The 20,082-nt window shown below is 44.4% G+C and overlaps 1 long non-coding RNA gene across 1 annotated transcript; it reads left to right on the top strand.

Moving 5' to 3' along the window:
- The first annotated feature begins 2,219 nt into the window (after nt 1-2,219).
- On the top strand, nt 2,220-13,101 carry LOC116439747. The gene is made up of 3 exons (XR_004238256.1): nt 2,220-6,113; nt 10,408-11,944; nt 12,505-13,101. It is a non-coding gene; the product is annotated as an uncharacterized LOC116439747 (long non-coding RNA).
- Nucleotides 13,102-20,082: the final 6,981 nt, after the last annotated feature.

The following is a 20,082-nucleotide window of genomic DNA, read 5'->3' as shown; positions in this document are numbered from 1 at the left end:
AGTCTCCTCTCTGTGAGATGCTGTCATAGTATTTATCAGGGGTAGACTTTGTCTTTTGTGCTAAACACAATGAATAAATTGGAAAATCTATTCAAGGTAAAGAGCACAGAAGATTCTCAGCCTTTTCCTGCCCTCTAAAACTGTTTAGGCTTACTGCAGTTTTGGGTAAACTGTTCTCTTTCTGGGACCAAAAATAGCACTAATGAAGGATTTGTCATGGTGGGCATGTGTTTACCTGCTCTATGCTCCTTCAGATCCCATGCAGTCTTTCCTCTGACTGTCATGACCTTTAGATCAAATCCCCCCCCGGAACACGTGAACCTGATTTATCTAAAGTTGTCCTCCCATGTTACTGTTTATACCCTGCCAAAGTATATATAAAGCACTGTGAAGTCAGACTACCCCTTTTTCCATCTGTTTTTTGCATTTCATCACACAACAGTGATGCCTAGGACAGTCAGCATCCACAGGTTTAAATTTATGCTTCCTTATTTTCTGTCCATAATCACGGTATTTTCACAATATTTTAGTGATACAGATAACATTTGATCTGAACATGAAATAAAAAACTTGTTTGAGCTGATGTAGCTGTCTCATCCTGGCATCATGCCAACAGTGAAACTCCTGACAAAAGCTGATTGGGGTTTTTAATGAAGAGGAGGCTCTGAACCATCTTTCCACCTAAGGCATGCTTCTAGAAGGAGTCCATCACATCTGGGGGCTGTCACCTGATGCTGCAGGAAGCACTGGTAATGGAGATCCACAGGGAGGCACAGGACAGCTCAAGCGTCAATCATGAGGTTCAGGTGTGTTATTAACCAGCAGCTCCACAAACAGCTCCAGATTTTGCCACATTAATCCTAATGGGAAGAGAACCAAATGAGTGTCCACAGACTCTGAATTTGTACTGTCCCCACTGATTCTGTCTCCCAAGTATTTCTGTTCTATTTACTGATACGTAACTAGAGATTGAAGTTTTGATTGTTTACATTGATGGTGCTTGTAACCAAATCTTGTAAAATACTGAGTATCCTACTGTCAGGAAAAACAGAGGTGATGGTGTACAGAAAACTTCTTGTCTGTAAAAAGAAAGCCAGATTATGAAGTGTGTTTCACTAAGGTAGGCTTCATTAATTCTCTTCCCATTATTTAAGAAGGGGCTTATCTTTTCAGAGAGTTGAATATGCACAAGTTCCATGGCATTTACTTATTGTTTTGGTTAAATTATGAACAATGTATTTTGAGAACTGCAGGTTTTTCCTGAACTCTCTCTCCTTCTCACCCCAGAATGCACTGCTTCCATGAAATAAAATAGAGATGAAAAGTCAGTTGTACTTAACCCTCTGCGTATTCATTTATGAAGTATTGCAGACTTACAGAGTACTTTAACTAGGCTTCCAAAATGACTGCAGTTCCACAAACTCTACAGCTTTTTCCAGTGTGTGTTGGTGGGATAATTGCAAAATAATCACAGCAAAAATATTTTTATGTTGGGCTCAGTTTTGCCTCTGCAGGCTGGGTCTTCAGATTCTCACTGTGGTGGTGTAAATAATTTTCTCTAGTAAAGCGGAATGAGAAAATATGTGACACATATTGGTAATCTTGCATGCGTAAATCCCATCTTGGTTTGTTTGATGTACATTGGTTTTCATAATCATCCTCTCCTCTTATTTTCATCAGTGGGTGGTGGTACCTATTATGCATTTCTTTATGCCCCCATGGGACACGTCTGCATGTCAGCATTACATTGTATATGCAAAGCTGTGTAGGTTTGGCTTTGTTTGATTTTTATGGTTTTATGGTTTAACACTGTGGGGTTAATATATATATTTTATGGCACTTTTAGAGCTGTAGAAACATCAGGAGTTGGAAGAGGCCTCTGGAGGTTGTTTAGTCCAAAGCATCTGCTGAAAGCAGGCACAAAGCTGCTCAAGCTTCAAGCTTTGGAGTTAAATCAAGTTGTTCAGGACCTTGTCTGGTCAGATTTGAAAGTATCTAAAGGTAGCAATTTCACAGTGTCTCTGGGCAATGTTTGCCAGTGCTTACCCACTGTAATGGTGAAGAATTGCTCCCTAATCTGCAGTCAGAATTTCCCATGTCCAAAACTGTGATCTTTCCCTCTTGTTTCACTGAGCACCTGTGAGAAATCCCAGCTCTGTCTTCTCTGTAATCCCACTTTAGGTGCTGGAACACTGCAGTTGCTCCTACAGCCAGGGCCTTCCACATCATACACTCTCATTCCCTGATCATCTGATCCCTCTCAGGCTTGTCAATATCGCTCTTGTACTGACAATCCCAAAACTGCACAGATTTGTGGATGTGGATGACGAGTGCTCAGTAGGCAGGAAAAATAATTTCTGTCAACCTGACGGCAGCTCCCTTGTTTATACCACTTGGCCTTATCACTGCAAGGATGCTAAATCATGTTCAGCTTGCTGTTCTTGGGACCCCAAGGTCTCTTTCTTCAGAGCTGCTCCCTAGCCAGGAGGTGCATTCCCCTGTGCCGTCATACCAGGTTAGTCTGTGCCACGTGCAAGACTCACATTTGCTTGTATTGAACTTGGTGGGATTCTCCCTGGCACCTTTCTCCAGCCAGTGGAGGTCTCTGAGTGGCAGCCCTGGCCTTCAGTGTATCAGTCATGGCCATCACATTGGCCAGTTTCTGTTGCACTGTCAGTGGTAGCCCATCCAGCCCCATGGACTTGGTGTGTCCAGCTTTCTGCATCCCTGACTCAGTCTTCTAGTGTGATTAGTAATTTTCCCCTCAAAACTTTGCTGCTGCATACAGACACATGGCAGGCCTGACATCTTGTGAGTGACTGTCTTGTGACTGAAGACAGAGGGTTTTCCAATTGGCAGAGTTTTCCAGTTGTGGAAGACGGGAGTTTTTCTAGTCTGTCTTGAATAACTCCCAAGTTGTTTAAAGAAGGTTCTATCTGTCTTCCCTTCTTGATTGATTGGGTTGTAGGAGATGCCCACAACAATATCCCTTTTGTTAGCTTCTCCTGACTCATGAGCTCTTGAGTTTCTCACCCTCTGTTCCCTCACAAACATGCATGAATTCGTGCCACTCAGTTGCTTAGAGCACAAACTTCATCACCATGTTCCACCCTTCACTAAAGAGCCTGTATCCAGCCATGACAGCTCTGGACCCAACTGCCCCATCAGACCTCTAAATCATCTGGGTTTACATCCTGAGAGTGCTGAGGTCTTCCAAGAGTGATTTTCAGGTTCAACAGCCTGAGCTTTGGCACTGGCCATCCCATCTGCCCACCAGAATGGAGCTACCCAGGTGTTGGGAAGACAGTCCCACCTCACAAAGGGCTTAGGAAGCAGTTTCAAACTGTGCATGTGTTAACTACTGCAGAAATCAGAATATTGTTTGTCCTATCAAGCTGAGAAGTCTTAATCCAGTTACTCATTCTTCATAGGAAAACCATTCCATGCTTTTGTTCGTTCTTGTTACCTTTCTTTTGTGTGCTTTTTGAGCTAGAGGGTCCATAAATATGCATAGTTTTAGAGATTTAGATGCACTGTATGAATGTACATAACAGCCTGAATGTGTTTTGCATTTTATTCTCTGTTTCTCTCCTAGTAATGGAAGTTGCTGCTTTGGCTGAAGCCGAGCACTGAGCTACCCTTTTCATAGATATCTACATAGCCTTAAGGTCCAATTCCTAAGCAGAAAAGCTCAGCTGAGACCCTACTATCATGTATGTAAAATTAGATATTTTTCATATGTAATTAATTTTAAAATTAGCCACATTGAATTTTATCTGCCTTTTTATTGCCCAGTTGCTGTCTATTGGGAGACTTTTCTTCAGCTTCCCCAGTTATTCATCATTTTTACTATCTTGGATGCTTAATAACCTCAACAAACTCCCATCTCACGAAGCCCCCCTTTTTCCAGATTTAAGTCATGCTGAGCAATGTAAGCTTGAGTACAAATCCCTGCATGACTCCACTGCCAACCTCCTTCCAGTGTCAGAACTGGCTATTTATTTCTACCTTCTGTTTACCACCTTTTAATCAGCCCTTTATTCACATAACCTTACCTCTTAAACCATTACAGTAGGGTTTCCTGTAAAGGCTTTGATGAAGGGCTTTGGAAAACTGTTCTTAGCTGTACACTTATTTGTTGATGCCTTCTGAAGCCCCAAACAGGTTTATGAGGTGTGATTTCCTTTTATAAAACCATGTTGAGTCTCCCCAAAAAAATCCTCAAACTTACCTCTGTTTGGATAATGACTTGTCTCTCATCTGAGCCCAAGTGTCATTTGAGTACAGAGCAATCCTCCCTGTGGCATTCTTTCCCAGCTTCCAGGATTCAGCATAGTGCAAATTGCTAAATTTACACAGAGTCCAGACAGCCTGAGCCAAAAACTGCTCAGATCACTGTGTGACCAACTGCTACATTGTGCTACCAATGGATTTATCCTCCCTCAATTTGTCAGATTTCTTGTTGAATCTCTCTTTATTCCTCGGGTTTCCACAGCAGCTCAGGGCAATAAGCAGCACTGAATTCATTCCCTGCATGAGAAGATAGACGCATTTATTTGCAGCCTTCACCCAGATAGTTTCACTGAGCACTTTCTGTTCCAGAAGTCAATGCAGACTTCTGGGCAATGTTGCCTCAGTAGCTGGGAAGGATTGTGTCCTCCTGAGCTCAGGAACCAACGGGTTGTGAGATAACTGGGGAGGAATACAAGTGCTTGTTTTGGAAAGTCTTGCAGCCTTCCAAGGCATAAATCCTGTGGCAGAATGTATCTTCAGTGGTAAATGGAAGTAGGACAGGGAGCAGGTTCAGACACTGGATTGTTTGATTGCTTGTTGTCTCTGTTTTGGACCACTTCAAGCGGCTTTCACCAAGACACTTCCTGGTGGTGCCCTTCACCCCTAGGACTGTTACCATTACGGAAGAGGCTACATCAAGCTTCAGCCCCTCTGTCTCCGACACTCTCCCACCAGACTTTGCATCTTCCTGTCCTCCCATGTTTCCTTGGATGTCCCACAGCATGAAACCCAGCCTCTCAGGTTCATGCTGTAAAAAAACACCTCTCAGTTGGGCTGCAGTGCAGTCCTCACTTGAGTTCAGATAACAACCCCGGGCACCGCGGGCTGGTTGTGTTCAAGACCCATACAGATCCTGCAGCAGCGCAGGAGGGAAGCCAGGCCAGCTGCTCTGTGGTGTGTCTAGTGACCTGTGGGGCATCTCTGAAGGGTGTGGGTACAACCCAAACAGTGTTGGGCTGGCCTTGGAGATCGAGAACAGTATTCAAACTGCTGCTCATTTTTTAGCAATTTACAGATAGGCAGTGTTGCTTCAACTTGGCTGCAGAAAGGGAGTCTTAGAGGGCTTCACAGCTGTGCAGGTGCATCCTGCCCCTGCTGTGGCTCAGCCTCCTGCGTTAAAGCATGGCTGACGTCTGAATCAGTTGTCCCTTTTAATCACTTTCCTCCTGAATATATGGGGCATAAAATGGAAAATAGCTTGGTAGGCGGAGGCCATTAATCCAATCTGCCTGTCATAAGTGAAAACTGCCGACTTAATGGCACATACTGAAATGGCGATGGAAAATGGATTTAGCCAAAGCTGACCGGTCGGTAGGAGAACTACCCCGTTCCCAGCTGCGTGACTGCGGAGTGCCTGTGCCGTGTGAGGGGATCACAGCGATGCAGCGTGCTGGCTTTGTGTGCCACGTCGGGAAGCCACCAGCCTGCACAAGTTGCTAGTGCCATCTCGTGGTCCCCGCGCACACGAATGGCAGCGCACGGAGCTGCCAGCCCAGGCGGTGACACCCACGGGGCACGGGGGGGACCCTCCGGCTCTGGCTCAGTGCCCTGCTGCCCTCGCAGCCTCCGTGCCCTGTATTTCAGCCTAAGCTGCTGGCAGTGTCCGTGCTGCTCTCCCGCCCCCCTGCTCTGCTTCTCCTCCCTCCCTTCCACCGCGAAGCTGGGGAACAGGATAACCCAGTGACTCCGTGACTCGAAGGGCTCTGCCGTGTCCTTTCCCTGCGCCGGAGCCAAGGGCGAGGAAGCAGCCGCAGCCCACGGGGCTGCTCTTGGGATGGAGCCGAGCATCCGCTGAGAACGAGCCCCCCGAGCACGGCACGGTAAGCCGGCTGCCTGTCACGAATTCCTCTGTTTACTTTGATGAAAATTTTAGCCCTCCTGGTACGAAGATAATCTGCTAAGTATGACCCAACTCCTGCCAAGATAATGCTTCTTGTGAGGTTAGCAGTGCTACTGGAGAGCTCCTGCTCCTTAGGTGTAATGTACCTGGGGACAGGGCTGCCCATTGCTCTTTAAGAATGCAACACATAAGACCAATTTTATAATTCTTCCTGCTTCTATGAATTAACAGCCATTTTTTGCAGCTCACGTGTACTGTTGCATAGACATATTTTTATTTAAGCTGGGCTGTGATTAGGAGTAAGGGGTTTTTTTTCACATAGCTTACCATGATATGGTTGTGTCCCACTTTTTCCTACTTTTGGAGGGGTTTTTTTTGTCACAAGAAAGCAAAGCTTCAGCTAATTACTCTGTGCCTCTGCTTATGGAATTTGGCTAGATGCCAGTGTTCCCCTATTGTTCCATGTAAAGCCACAGAAATGCAGCCTCTGCTCTTCAAGTTTCTCTCCCTGACACTTTGCTGCCTTGCTTTCTTTCAAGAGCTGATGGCCCTGTGGTTTTCCCACAGGATGGGTGAGGATGCTCTTTGCCATCCTGCCACTTGTGTAAAGACTCTGCAGAAGTTTTGAAGAAAGGACTTTCGGGGCTGTCTGAGGCAGCAACAGAAACAACCACTGCCAGGTCTGCCACTGCCACCTACCTGGGTAGGAGAGCTGGCCGTGAGGTCAGGGTGGTGCTGGGACAAGCCAGAGGGCAGGAGAGGAGCAGAAAGATGGGAACCATCTGTGACCCTCCTCCTGTTTTCTAGCCCCAGATGGTGTACCAGCTTCAGGCATGTGGGGCTGTGCAATAGCCCGCTCTTGAGGAATTAGGATGAGATAGGGAATGTGGAGGGAAGCCATCAGCCCTGGGGGATAAGATCCTGAAGCTGTCAGGTTGCCAGCAGGGCCCAAGTGCAGTGTTTTCCAGGTTTCCAGGATAATCTTTGCTCTGAGCTGATGGGCTGGTTTGCTTTTCCAACCGCTTTCATTGCAGAGGAGTTCTTTTGGATTCATGCTGCCTGTCCCCACAGATGCTCGCTCCTTCCTTCCTTCCTTCCTTCCTTCCTTCCTTCCTTCCCTTTATCTTCCCCTTTCTTTTATTTCTCTTCCCCTTCAGCTCATCCCACTCCATCACAAAACTCCAGGCCCATAAAAATCCCACTCAGTATGGCACTATCTCCTTGTTTGACATGAGGCTGGAGATGCTCCCACTCTGCCAGCCCCACCAGCTTCCTATACAGGCCTCGTCTCACTGCTTTGGACAGGTCTCAAGCCTGAGACTGCACTTGCAGCTCCATGTCCAGAAATGAAGCAGGACAGGACCCAGGGCTCTTCTCTTTTCCTGCCCTCTCCTCTCTTTAGCATCTCCTTACTAAATCCATTGGATTTGGTACTTACCTTGTCTCTAGCAGACTGTAGGGGACAAAACTCTGCTTTCAGCATCACTCAGTGACACCACAGGGATGCAACTACTGGTGTGCTCTGTTCTCTGCAATGGAGGCTTGTTGTCTCTTAGACATACCAGGTCACCAGGACATTTTCTGATGATGCCATTTTTGGTAGATGGCCCAAAGAAAAACTGGCTGCTCTCTGGAATGACAGCTAGCTTGCAGCCTGACATGAATGAAGAGCATAGCAAGATGGAACAGATTTTTGCTCCAAGCCTTCTCCACTGATGTGTTAACTTTGGCAGCATCATTTGGAGAAAAAGTGAATTAATCTTATTGGAGTTGTGTACAAAAGAGAATGGGGGAAGGAACGGGGGAAAAAAACCCAGGACGTGTGAATCTATGTTGATTATTTTGAAGCCATAAACAAGTGGCATCAGAAAAGATTTTGACAACCATATGGACTTTCAGAAGTGTGAAATCTTCTGAAAATGATGTGTAATCATGTGAGGACTGGCATAAAAAAAAAAGAAAAGAGGACAAGATATGGATGGATGAGAAGTACAGACAGGGGACTGCAATCTGTGATACAGGAATTAAGATTCTGGGTACATGAAAAAAATTTACCTAGAAAAAATTAATATAAATTATATCAAATTAAATTAAATTACTTAAGAGAATTCTCCCAAAGGTAATAGGAGTAACACTCAATTGTATTTCTTATTGCTGGTTTTCAGAACTAGGCTCTGGGGAACAGCAGTCTCAGGGATTGAGCAACAGCTTTCCACTGAAATAGTCATTGTTTTTCTGGGAAGCTTCACTGGAGATGCCACATGCAATCTGGATTTTACACAGGACAAAAACCACAGGTAGTGCAGGTCCTGCTGAAGGGCATCAGCTGCTCTGGCTGAGGTTGGGAATTGCTGTGGTAGTGCAAAGTGTCTCCCCTGATGTTCACCAAGGGGACACTTTTATCCCAGAGCTTGGGAAGTGCTGCCTGAGAGGTGAGTAGGATGACAAGAAAGCAAATTGGCAAATTTTTTAGCTTTGGTGTAGCACATCTCCACACAAACTATACATGCATGTGGCAGGGACATCCCTGTGGCCCACATGGAAGTGCATGATGTGACACACGCCAGAGGAGTTAGTGCTGCCCTGCTGTCTCGGGGAACCAGGGCTATTGGCAGGGGAAACTCATCAGATCTGGGCAAGGGCCACCATGCTGCCTGAGGTCTTAACCCGCTACGAGGAGAGAAACTTGAGAGGTCTGGGCTCTCTCTGGGGACTAAGTTTAAATGCCAGCACTCTGAGCCTTTTTACAGCCTGGGTGTTTGATGCCTTTCCCCTTTAAGTTATCACAGTGCACAAAACACAAATTGCAGCAAAATACTTTTCAGGTTTGATCTATAAATGGCTCTGATTTGCTTCTGATTTCAGCTTCCTCTGTGGCAGTATTCAAAGTCCAGATACTGGTTTGTATTGCTTGTCACATCATGAGAGAATGGGAAAAGCAGATGAAAGGTGAAAAACTGAAAATGGAAAACTAACCAGCTATGCCATCTTAAAGAAGCAGGAGCTAAAGGAGGCTGAATTCTCAGAGGAGAAATGATCTACCATGGGAAAACACAGATCAGGGCAAGAGTCGACTTTCATGTATCCATGGGGACATATGATGGGATCAAGTAGATGATGCCTATGAAATGCATCTGTTTGCATAGTTTGGGCATTGAAAAATTACAGTGTCTGTGCACTATATATACTGCACACTCTCCCATAGCCTGATATTTTGAGTCCTCTTTCCATTCTGCAATATTTCCATTAGACTTCAATATCTTTAAGAAGTCAGTATGCACCCAAAAAAGTTCACACACATCTTAAATCTTTCCATGTATGTCTTCTAAGTGTATCCTTCCTTTTCTTCCCTTTGCCTTTCACCAAGCAATCCTTTGGTGACATTAGCATGGTCACCAGTAAATTTAGTGTCTCAGGGTCTCTTTCCACCACTGAAGGTGATACTTAAAGTTAGCCCTAAGAGGTTCCAGCAAGAAAGTGTCACTGATGAGAATGTGATGAACTGTACAGAGAAACATTTTTGTGCTATTTGAAAACTCCTGAGAATACTTTAAGATGCCATGATCTGTATTTTCAGACTGTGCAGTGACAGGCCTAAAGAAAAGCATATCAAGACCCCCCCTTATTTCTTTATTTAATGAGGTATGGGGTTTAGCTGAGGAATTTAAATGATTGACTGAGAAGTATTTGAAATTCTTGAGGGTCATAAAGATCAAGGCAAATGGATCAATCCAAAATAATTAATTTTGACACTGTGACAACTGCTAGCGGTTTCTTTTTTCCCTCAAACAATCTATGAATATTTTTTCTCTTCTTGAAATGCTGAAGAGTATTATTTTCCAAGGAACTGCAACATTAAATGTCCCCATATTTGACAAGAGCACTTAAAGAAAGCTGTAGCTGTTCTATTTCTAAAAGAAAGGAAACATTGAAAAAGAAAAACTTCATAATTCAGGATTCATTCATTCATTATCTGGTCCCTTGACACTTTTTCCTAATTAATAGAGTTGTTATGAGACCAAGCAGCAACAAATAGACATTAAGCATGGGAAAATAAAAGCATTGAGAAATAAATGTTTTACATTTAATTACAACAGTCATGCAGAGATCATATGTGCTGTGCCACATCTCAGGCAGAATCAGTGCGTTGTCATGCCCTTGAAGAAGCGACCTTCACCAGAGCATTTAGCTTTTTAACACTTTTTCTTTTCTATTACTAGTAATGTGTCTGATGAAACAAGATAGTTTAACAGTTTAATTTTGTTTTATTCCAGAAAACAGATTTACTGTTTCCAAACACACAGCCTCAGGGGCTGGGAATACAACAGTGCCGAGGGGTCCCAGCTTTGGAAGGCATCTCAGGACAAACGTGCACAGAGAACAGCTCCAGATGAAAGATCAGCAGCCATCCTGTAGTAAATGGCACATGCCTTCTGTGTGGCTTCACACAAGACCCTCAACCATGTGGTGTCCCAGTCTTCCCAAGGAAAAATTGAGAATAACCTTGTGTCACCAAGCATAGCTCTAATATAGTCCCACTTACTACAGAGAAATGTAAACAAAACTATGTTATTTTATTAGATGCCTATTCCAGCATACTTCTGATTAAAGGAGGAGAAGGCAGTGCTTTTTTCTGTAGGAACTGGCTCTGCATTACAGCCCTGAAAGCTCATCTTGGAGTCAGCTCTCTTTTCCTGCCAGTCTCCAGCTGCGTCAGAAAGAGCTAATGGCTGGATATCAGGCAACCTGCACATTGATACAAGAGAGGGCAGCTTCCCAAAATTACTGCCTCTCTGGGGATTATTTCAACTCTCTTGATCTCCAAGAACTGCAATGGCTCAGAGAGGAGTGCTTCAGAGTTGAGGGGAAAAAGAGAAGAATGAACTTGGAAAGCAAACAAACTACACTGGAAACCAGCACTTGCTCATGTGAGTACATGCTTGCCTACTCCCATGGCCTGAGCTGGCTTTCAGCTCCACTCTTTGGAGCAGTCTGAACAAAGGTAAACCCCAAACAGTGAATCCCAATGTGCTCAGAGGACTCCAGGTGCCCTGGTCACCACTTTATCTAAAGAAATTCTATGTAGTTACTTTGTGAATTTGTCTTGTGTTAGTTACTTCAAGATCAGCAAGTTAACTTCAGGATCCCATTTTTGGGACATTCTTCTCCCCTGATTTTTGTTCTGCTGTTTCCTCCTTTTTTCCATCTGTATGGATATTTGTAACAATACAGAATAAAAAATTCACTTTTAAAGTTGTTTCCTGAACCATCGGGGTGATCCTGTCAGCCTGCCTTGATCTGATGCTTAAGGCCCAGGTGACCATCACAAATCATTTGTGACATTTCAAAAGCCGTGGTCTCGTAGAGCTGAGGGTCTGTGAAGAGCCTGCAGACAGCAAGTCCTGTTTTGTCCTTCCAGAAAAAATTTATTTTAGTGTCTTGGATCCGTGTTCAAGTGCTGGACTGGCCATGCCACTGTTAGAGAGATCGAGAGCCAGAGCTGTTAGCCCCCAGCACTAACACTGGGTAGGAATTCTTTTGGCTCTGCAGCAAGGTTTCCCTGCCACCTCATGTCCCCAGTTTTCTCTGTTGCCTTAGGAGAGTATGGATCAACCCTGGCAGAGTGGAGCATCATCACCTCCCAACACCAGCAACTCAGAGGGTGCAACTGTTCCCATGGGACCGAAATCCCACTTTTTAATGGCAGGCACTTCTAATATGCCCCTTCTAGGAGTCCCTTGTCTGGGGACTCCCCTCAAGGTTAATCTTCAAGGCTGAGCAGAAGAGATTTGCCCACAGTTGTTGGTATGGGTGAGTAACATCAATCTCTGCTTAATGATTGTTTTGCTAGCTTTAATATTGCTGTTTCAATATTGCTTCCATAAATAGTGCACTACACTAGTAGTTATAACTATCTGTACTGTGTAGAAAATCATTCTGATTAAGGTCTTTTAGTCTAATCATTATAATTATAACCATCAATAAAATAAATAATTTGTTTTATTCATATAAATATATTTCATTTTCCTTTCTTAATCCTGTGGTCCAAAGTCACACAAAGATTCAATTTCACATATATAATCCTTTAAACATAAAGTCTGGGGCAAAAATTGGATACATCTGCACCCAGATTCCTCTCTGAGGAGGAGTTTAGAAAGCAAGGGGGTCCTTTATGCACCTCATGGCTCAAGGAGAGCTCTTCTCTAATAAACTTCATCTGGAGCTTCTGACACCTGCATCAGGAGAGGGCGGAGAGCAGGGATCTGGTCTGGGGGGTGCCACACCAAGAAAAGGCTTCTCTGAGAATGGAATCTTGATAGAAAGCCATTGAGAAGAGGCCTTCTAATTAGTGCTTTCCCCTTTTCTTGCAGCTGCAGCTTTGCACAGAAGTCTCCCCACTGCATGTTTGAAGCTGTATCTGCCTGCAGCTCACCAGCAACGGGGAGCACAGACCTCCCTCTGTGAAGCACATACACCGGCAGATAATCCAGATCAGTTTACCTCTGTGTACCTGGCAGCACGCTACTGTGCACTGACCAAATATCAGAAGAGTTTGTGGTTAATTAGGATCAGATTAATCCCTGCTGACTGCCTGTCTCTGTGTAAAAAGGGCACTAGAGGTTAGAAAGTATTAAGTACCTTAAATGTCTACTTGCATAATGTAAAAACCTACTGAAGATCCAGACTTTGTGTTTGAAAGTGTTGATGTGAAATAATTTACCCCTAGAGCCATTTAAACGTGCTTCTTATCCTATCAAAGCAAAAGAATCCATTAAAAATTTTCCGGGAGAAAATCTAATAAACACTTGACCATGGAAAATAATAAACCTGTACAACAGTGGAGACAAGACATCTACAAAAAAGTGCCCTAGAGATTCTGAATATTATTTCCAACTTCAAAGAATTTAGTTCAGCATATAAAGTATCATTTTTATAGCTGCAATAAAGTTTTCTGTTATACAGTTGTACGTAGTTTTCAATTTTATTAGTTCCTATTTATCATAAGAATACAGCAAGTAATAATTAGATAGTTTCATATATACACCCATCTATGGTACTTCCCATGGAGCCCAGAGGGCTTCACAGGAAAGACACATTTCCATGTTCTTATATGATCAATTTACTTAACACATTAGTGACACTAAAATGTAGATTTGTATTTGGTTGAGATGCTTTGCTATGCCTAGGTGTGTGTGTGGTTATAGGACATGTCAAAATATGGAGAACATTTGTGCTTTTCTCTTTTAATAAGGAAGGATCCTGAGGTTGATTTAAAAAACTGATCTGATAGTAGAAAGAGTTTTAAAGGCAAGACATAGTAATAAAGGATCTCCAGGTCTGTGAGAAATGTCAAATTTACACACACCTTCACATGTCCTGACAGACCATTGGGCCTTTTTTCTTTCGTATTTTTTGTTATTGGCACATTCATATAATTATTAGGGACACTTATGTAATAACAGGATATGAGCTTATTTTGAGGTCGTCTGTTCTTGTGACTTACTCCCCATTTACAGTCATAAGCTTCTCATTGTGACATCACCTTGGCGGCCTCAGCAGTACCTGTGATGTCACCAAAAGGGATTATAACCTGAAGTGGGGAGTAAGCTGTGAGAGCAGATCAGCTCCCAAAGAATAAAGGTTTTTTGTTTTGCCCTGCTAGCAGAGGGACATGGAAACACCCACCCACCCTTTCTCCCCCACCTGTCATGGTGGAGCGGGGCCATTTCACCACACAGGCTGGTAATGCAAGACTGGGGCTGCCTGGGCAGGAGGGTGTGCTTAGTTTGGGTGAACTTGCGTGCAGTGAAGTGCATGCAGGAGAAAATATGTGCAACATGTACAAACACAGCCGTGCTTCTCTGCCCAGTTCAGGGGCACGTCACAAGCTGGGGTGGCCTAAGTAAAACCATGTTCTTCCGTGTTATTCACTCTGTAAGTTCCCATTTGATCTCAACTGTCTTGCCTAGTCAACCAAACCCCTCTTTTAGAAAACTGGACTTCTTATAGGAAGTCAGCATTGCAGCTTCATAAACATCTTTATGTTTTCATCTTTTGTTTGGTTCCCTGTCATTTCAGTCAGATCAGCAGCAGAAACTTCAGCTGGCAATGTGCTCATATGAGGACCTCTTCCTATGTCATTTACTTGGCATCATTCACTTGGCACTGTAAGAGACTGTGATAGACAGTTAGACAAGCATTTGGGGGTATCAGCTTTTAACTTACTTTGTATTCCATGTCAACAGCAAATGCATTTAATTTGTCAGTTCATGGAGTTGTCTGGGAAGAAAATACGCTTCCGCAGCGCTACTCCCCACTCCTGCTTTGGCTCAGTGGCGTGTCTGGTCTGAGCCTGAGTCTCCACCAGGCCCCATGCAGGGCACTGACTCTGTCTCAGAAGCATTTTAAATCCACAGATACCAAAAGGGTGACATTTGGGGGCAGGGGTGATTTCACAGACTGGCAAGTCAACTCTGAGTGTGCTGATGCAGCACCTCTGAGCCACAGCAATCAGCTAAGCAGCTGATCTGTGACAGCAGCCCTCATAGGTCAGCTCTTATCATACATTCGGAGTCCACAGGGAAGAGGCTTTACTGCTAAGATCTTCATATAACACTGCAGAAAATATGTACACAGTGAGATTATCTCTTTGAGCCTCATGCATCATTTTCCTGATGTTCCTTAAGCTGTCTTCCCTATGAGACATGCATAGGACAACTGTTGCATTACAACAAGGATGTGCAAAATCTTTAGTCTTTCCTCAATCAGCTTTTCTTCCTCTTTTCTTTCTTTTGTTTTTTTTTAATTGAAATAAATTTCATCAACCTGAAAAAAAAAGAAATTATCTTATTCTTGTAGTTTCTCAGCCCTTTTGAATTTTGTCCATTAAAAATATGTGAGAACAGTCACTGTCACTTAGAAAACTACTTGGTTTGGGCTCTTATTCAGCCTACACTCCTGCATGTGGAAACACCTGTCACTTCATCAGTGTTATGACATTAAGCTCATCCAGTGGAAGTGGAACTCCTGTTTGCTTTGCTTTGCTTCACACCAGAGGAAAGCACCATTCTTCCCACTGCAGAAGACATCGCATAACATGTGGGAAACACCTACCCTGCAAACTTGAACTTAACCCCCAGCACCAATTTCTCACACCACTTATTAACTTACTGCCTGGCTCAGTTTTTGGTTGCTATCACTAGCTGTCTTCAAAACTGCCCCTGGGAAAAGTCCAGGTCTCGTTTATTCCCGGACACAACTCAAAAGCCCCCATGGCAGAGCCTGGCCCAAGCCTGGATCCCACACAGTCCTCCATTGCCAACCCATCCTCCAAGGGTGCCCTTGGGGCATCTCTCAGGGCGGGAAACACTGATTCCCAGTGGCACTGTAGAACCACTGCTCTGTTATTCCACTTGGAGTATTAGAGATAGAGGAAAACGAACCCACCGAAGTGTTATATTAGTGTTTTAGATCCACAGGACTGAAGAGGACTGGGAACCAAATGCTGCACCGTTTGGTCACAGCCAGCCTGTGCCACTGCTCCTCTGCTACCCAGCCTGCAGCCATGGGCAGGGAGACTACTTCCTGCTGCTGAGCTGCCAAAAAGCCTTCATTGCTGCTAGCAGCGCTTCTTTCCACCTGGAGCTGGCCAGGAAGGTGTGAGGGAAGCGGTCTGGGGGCTCCAGCAGAATGGAGCTCCATTGTAGGATTCTGCATGGGCCAGCAGGTCCAGGTTGGCACCAAGCTCATCTGCTCAAACCACGACACTGTGCTGAGCATATGCATTTCTTCTTTGGGAGCAAGCCTCTAAAGTGGTCACCCTTTGAAGAGTCAGATTTTGTCTTCACACCCCGGTGGAAGGCAGAGGCAGTGTTGGTTTTTACATGGCATGTGTATACCAGTAAAAAAATTCACTTGAATTTGCTCAGCTGGGTGTTTTGTGGCTCCACAGCCATCTGCCTCCCCGCAGAATAAGCTCTGTATGAAATGATGATGCCAATTTTTCTTATCCTGAGATTCAGCAGAACCACCTTCCTGACTGAGCAAATGTGCTGGAGTCTTGTAGCACAGGCTCATTCCTGGAGGAGAGATGTAAGCAGGAAGGAAGCTGGTTTGGATCCAATTTAATTTCCCCAGGGTTATTCTATGTGTTAAAGAGAGCTAGCACACAAAAGTCAGATGCAGATAGAAGGTTAAATTCTGTTCTCTTTTGTGAAGGGGTAAATGTACAGTAGCCCTGCTGATAACAGGGTTGTGCTAGAGTGGAAGGAAGACTGCAGGAGACTGACCTGACATAGAAAAGCAAACAGGAGGATTCTGAAGAGGAAAACCTGCTTCCTACTGGTTCTCTCATCTTTTTCTCTTCCAGCCTTTCCCTGGGCCAAATTCTGCTCCAGGTCACTGTGTAAAGTGCATGCAGCAGAAGTACCAACTGGCCAGAACCAAAGCAGAGAAGCTCTCCCTTTCCTCTCAGCAGCACACCAAACTAGGGCTCCGTTTTCTTAGAACACTGAAAAATCAGAGAAAACTCCAGTCTCCTGTGAGAAAAAAATGGTTGTGGGGTAAGATTTCCAAAGAGATCTTTCTTTGCACATAGTACCTGTGCAGGCTGTGCCTTTCCCTCTGGTTTCTCACTTCAGCCCTGTGACTTCTGGCTGCTTCCAGGGCTAAAAGTTCCTGACCTTCCTCACTATTGCCACCACCACGGAGGCTCGACCCTGAGTCTGCTTTCCACAGTCGTGGAGCACCCTGTCCCCCAGAGAAGTTTTCCAGTCCATAGTCCCCCAGCAGCTCTTCATTTGCTCAAGGACCAAAGTTTGTGTCGATGGTTTTGATGCCTTGAGAGCATGCACTTACACTCTGTAGGTTACGGGTGGGACGGAGACGGATGGAGCCGAGAGATCTCTATAGTCTGATCTTGGGACACAGTCGGTTTATTGCAAAGGGCGTGGGTATAGGGGCACTGCTCAGAGCTGCCAGACTCAGCTCTGAGCAGGCCCAAGAGAGCAAGGGAGTAAACGGGTGAGAGAGAGAGAGAGAGAGAGTGTAAGAGCGAGAGTGGAAGTAAGAGCAAGAGAATAGAATGGAAGAAGTAGTAAGGAATGTCTGAAGTCCTGGTTACAATACAATAAATCATCTTCTGTACTGAATATTCTAATTGTCACTAACCAATCTAATACAAGATACAAATCCTATAGCATTTACATACAGCCTATAAGAGTTCTTATATTACCATAGAGTGTTACATCTTAACTTCTAAAAACTACTCTTTGGACCCCTTCTGCTGAGCTAGTAGGGTCTGCTCTGACCCTTGGACCTGCTTGCAAGCAGAGGGTATTGTTCCATCAAGAGGGGATTACCTTCAGTCAGCCATACCATTGTTTTCCAGTTGTTCAGTAACTAAGACTTGGTATTTCAAAAGTGGCTTTCATTTCGATGTTGCCTGTAGTTTTCATATTCCCAAAATCTTTTGTCAGGCAATCATATTTATAAGGCTTTCCTATTTCATCTTCCCCAACAACACTCCTATACCTCAGAGCAGAATCTGGCCCATGAAGACCTTGAAGATGAAATTCTGGAGGACAGCTGTCTCTGTTTATTTTCCCCTCATTTTTCTTTTCCACTTCTGCACATTTTTCACACCAGACGTTGCAGAGCCACCTGTGATGGCACCTGTCAGTGCTGAGCAGCGGGGAATGCTTCAGCACTCTGTCCCCTTGCCCACCACCATGGTCACACAGGGGGGCACTGAGGGGCTGTGCAGTAACAGCACTGGCACACAGCAGGCACAGACATGATCTAATCCATCACGGAAAGCAGTCACCACTTATGGCTTCTTTCCAGTGCTTTCCACCAGCTTGGCTCCCTGTTTGGGGAGGTGTTCACACATCAGGAAGCTCTTTGCTGCCTTCCTTCTCAAAGAGTGGTGATTTTCTCTGCTCAGTGATGGAACAGAGAGGTTGGGCTCCCTGTGAAGCTCTCAGAGCTGCTCCTGTAGAAGCTCAGAGGAGCTCCACAGAGACGCAGCACTCCAGAATGCTACCCACGCACTCCTGTGCTGTGTTTTCTCCAGACATCCTCGGTTTGTGTCTTTCCTCACTTCCCTCACAGCCAGTCTAAGTTATCTCAATGTGAAGAAGCACTTCTCAAAATACAGATGCTACCTCTGCCCCTTCCTGACTTTGAAGTGTTATCTTGGCGACCAGCCAATTGCAAGCCTTTTAAAATGCATTTTCAGCATCTTAAAAACAAAATGATTGCCAGGAAGTTTATCAGTACTTTCCTCAGTACCTTGTGATGCAGAGCCAGATTAAGACTCAAAGAAGGCTGTGATGCCTAAACTAGGACACAGGCAGGTATGAAGGCTCTAAAAAAAATCTCCTTAAAGGAGACGGAAACTCCTTTTTTTCACAGCAGCCCAACTCTAACACTTCAGTAGGTCCAACACCCCTCTATTTCTGACATGGAATTTCTGTAATTGGCCTATTTGATTTGCAGCCCCCCCAACTACCCTCACTTGGACAGCTCAGGTCCTGGCTTCCTGGACTCACTTAGCAACCTCAGTTTTCAGACTCACCCTGATGTGGCACTGGCTTCTTGGGCACCCAGTTCTCAACTGTGGATCCCAGTCTGACATGTAAAAACTTTAAACTTAGGCTGCTAAACTGAATAGGCATGAGAATTTTGGTTCTGACCTTGACTGTGATAAATGTTCATAACCTTCCCCCAGGATTCTACACTTATTTTTTAGCCACAGCTAGTTTCACTGATTCTTACTTCTTTCTTACTTCACTGCCTCCTATCTTTATCATCATTCACCAGTGGATTTATTTTCTATTCATTATATGTGAAGCGCATTTCTTATTTCCCATGCTTTGAACAGTGTTGATCCAGTTTTAGTTTTCGTAAGTCCTTTCTGCTTGTCTGCAAACATTGTTTTGGCTGCTAAGATTCCTCCACAGCTTTCCTTTCCTAAAACATTTGCAGAGAGAGAAGATTTGAAACAAACACTCTAAGTCTCCTTTGCTATGAGACAACACCCAGAACACTTTTTTCCCTTTCCCGCTGAAACTACACTGTCTTCCACAACATTTTTACTAGGTCTAATTTTCAATTATGTCTTCCGTAAATACATATCCCAAATCTGAATAACAACATTTTTGCAAAGTGGGAATTGAATGTTATTTTTTGACAGTAATGCCTAAAACCTTCAGGGACTTCCCATCTTTCTTTTAAATCTTAATAAATCCACAGGAGAGTATCAAGCAGGACACAGGGGAACTGTCTTTTCAGGTCCAGAGCCTCCGGGAGCACCACATTAAATCCAGCTGTACAGTCCTCACCAGCGACCAGAGTTAATTTATCTGTTGACAGCTCTGAGCCCTTCGAGAAATCACTTGGTGGGCTCTGTTCCGTTCCCTCTGAATACATCTCCACTCCAGTGGAAACTTTTAGTGATAACTTCAGCAGAGAGGTCCTCATTCAGCCAAACCCCTAAGCCCAAATGCCATTTTCAGCATGAAAACACTGCCATTGAAATCTGTGTCAAAACTACGTCTCTGCCTGTTGTACCAGACTGTGACTGACCAAGCTCTTGCGCTTCGTCAGTCCTGGCAGGAATGAGGTCTAAATCTCAAGATGCTGAAACAGACCCCAATATCTGCATCTATTCTGGCATATTCTCCAAACAGCAGGAAGAGACAAACAGCACAAGAAGAGGCCCATGGCTTCATTCTCACTCGGGCCCTAATTCCATTGTGTGGCTGTTCCTTCCCTGCTAAGAGTAAAACAGTAGCACCTAAACTATTGCTTGATTGTAATGACCTTTTCCCCAATGTCTTCTTTCCCACTTGAAACAAGAATGTATGTTGTGAAATAGCCAAGTGTATACATAACATCAAACTCTGGGAAAATCAATAAGCTGCAGTTTTACACCAATTTTTAAGCCC

Source organism: Corvus moneduloides, chromosome 2 (assembly GCF_009650955.1).
Source record: "Corvus moneduloides isolate bCorMon1 chromosome 2, bCorMon1.pri, whole genome shotgun sequence".
Lineage (NCBI taxonomy): Eukaryota > Metazoa > Chordata > Aves > Passeriformes > Corvidae > Corvus > Corvus moneduloides.
The sequence above is the reverse complement of the archived record's forward strand: the minus strand, read 5'-3'. Positions and strand labels throughout refer to the sequence as shown.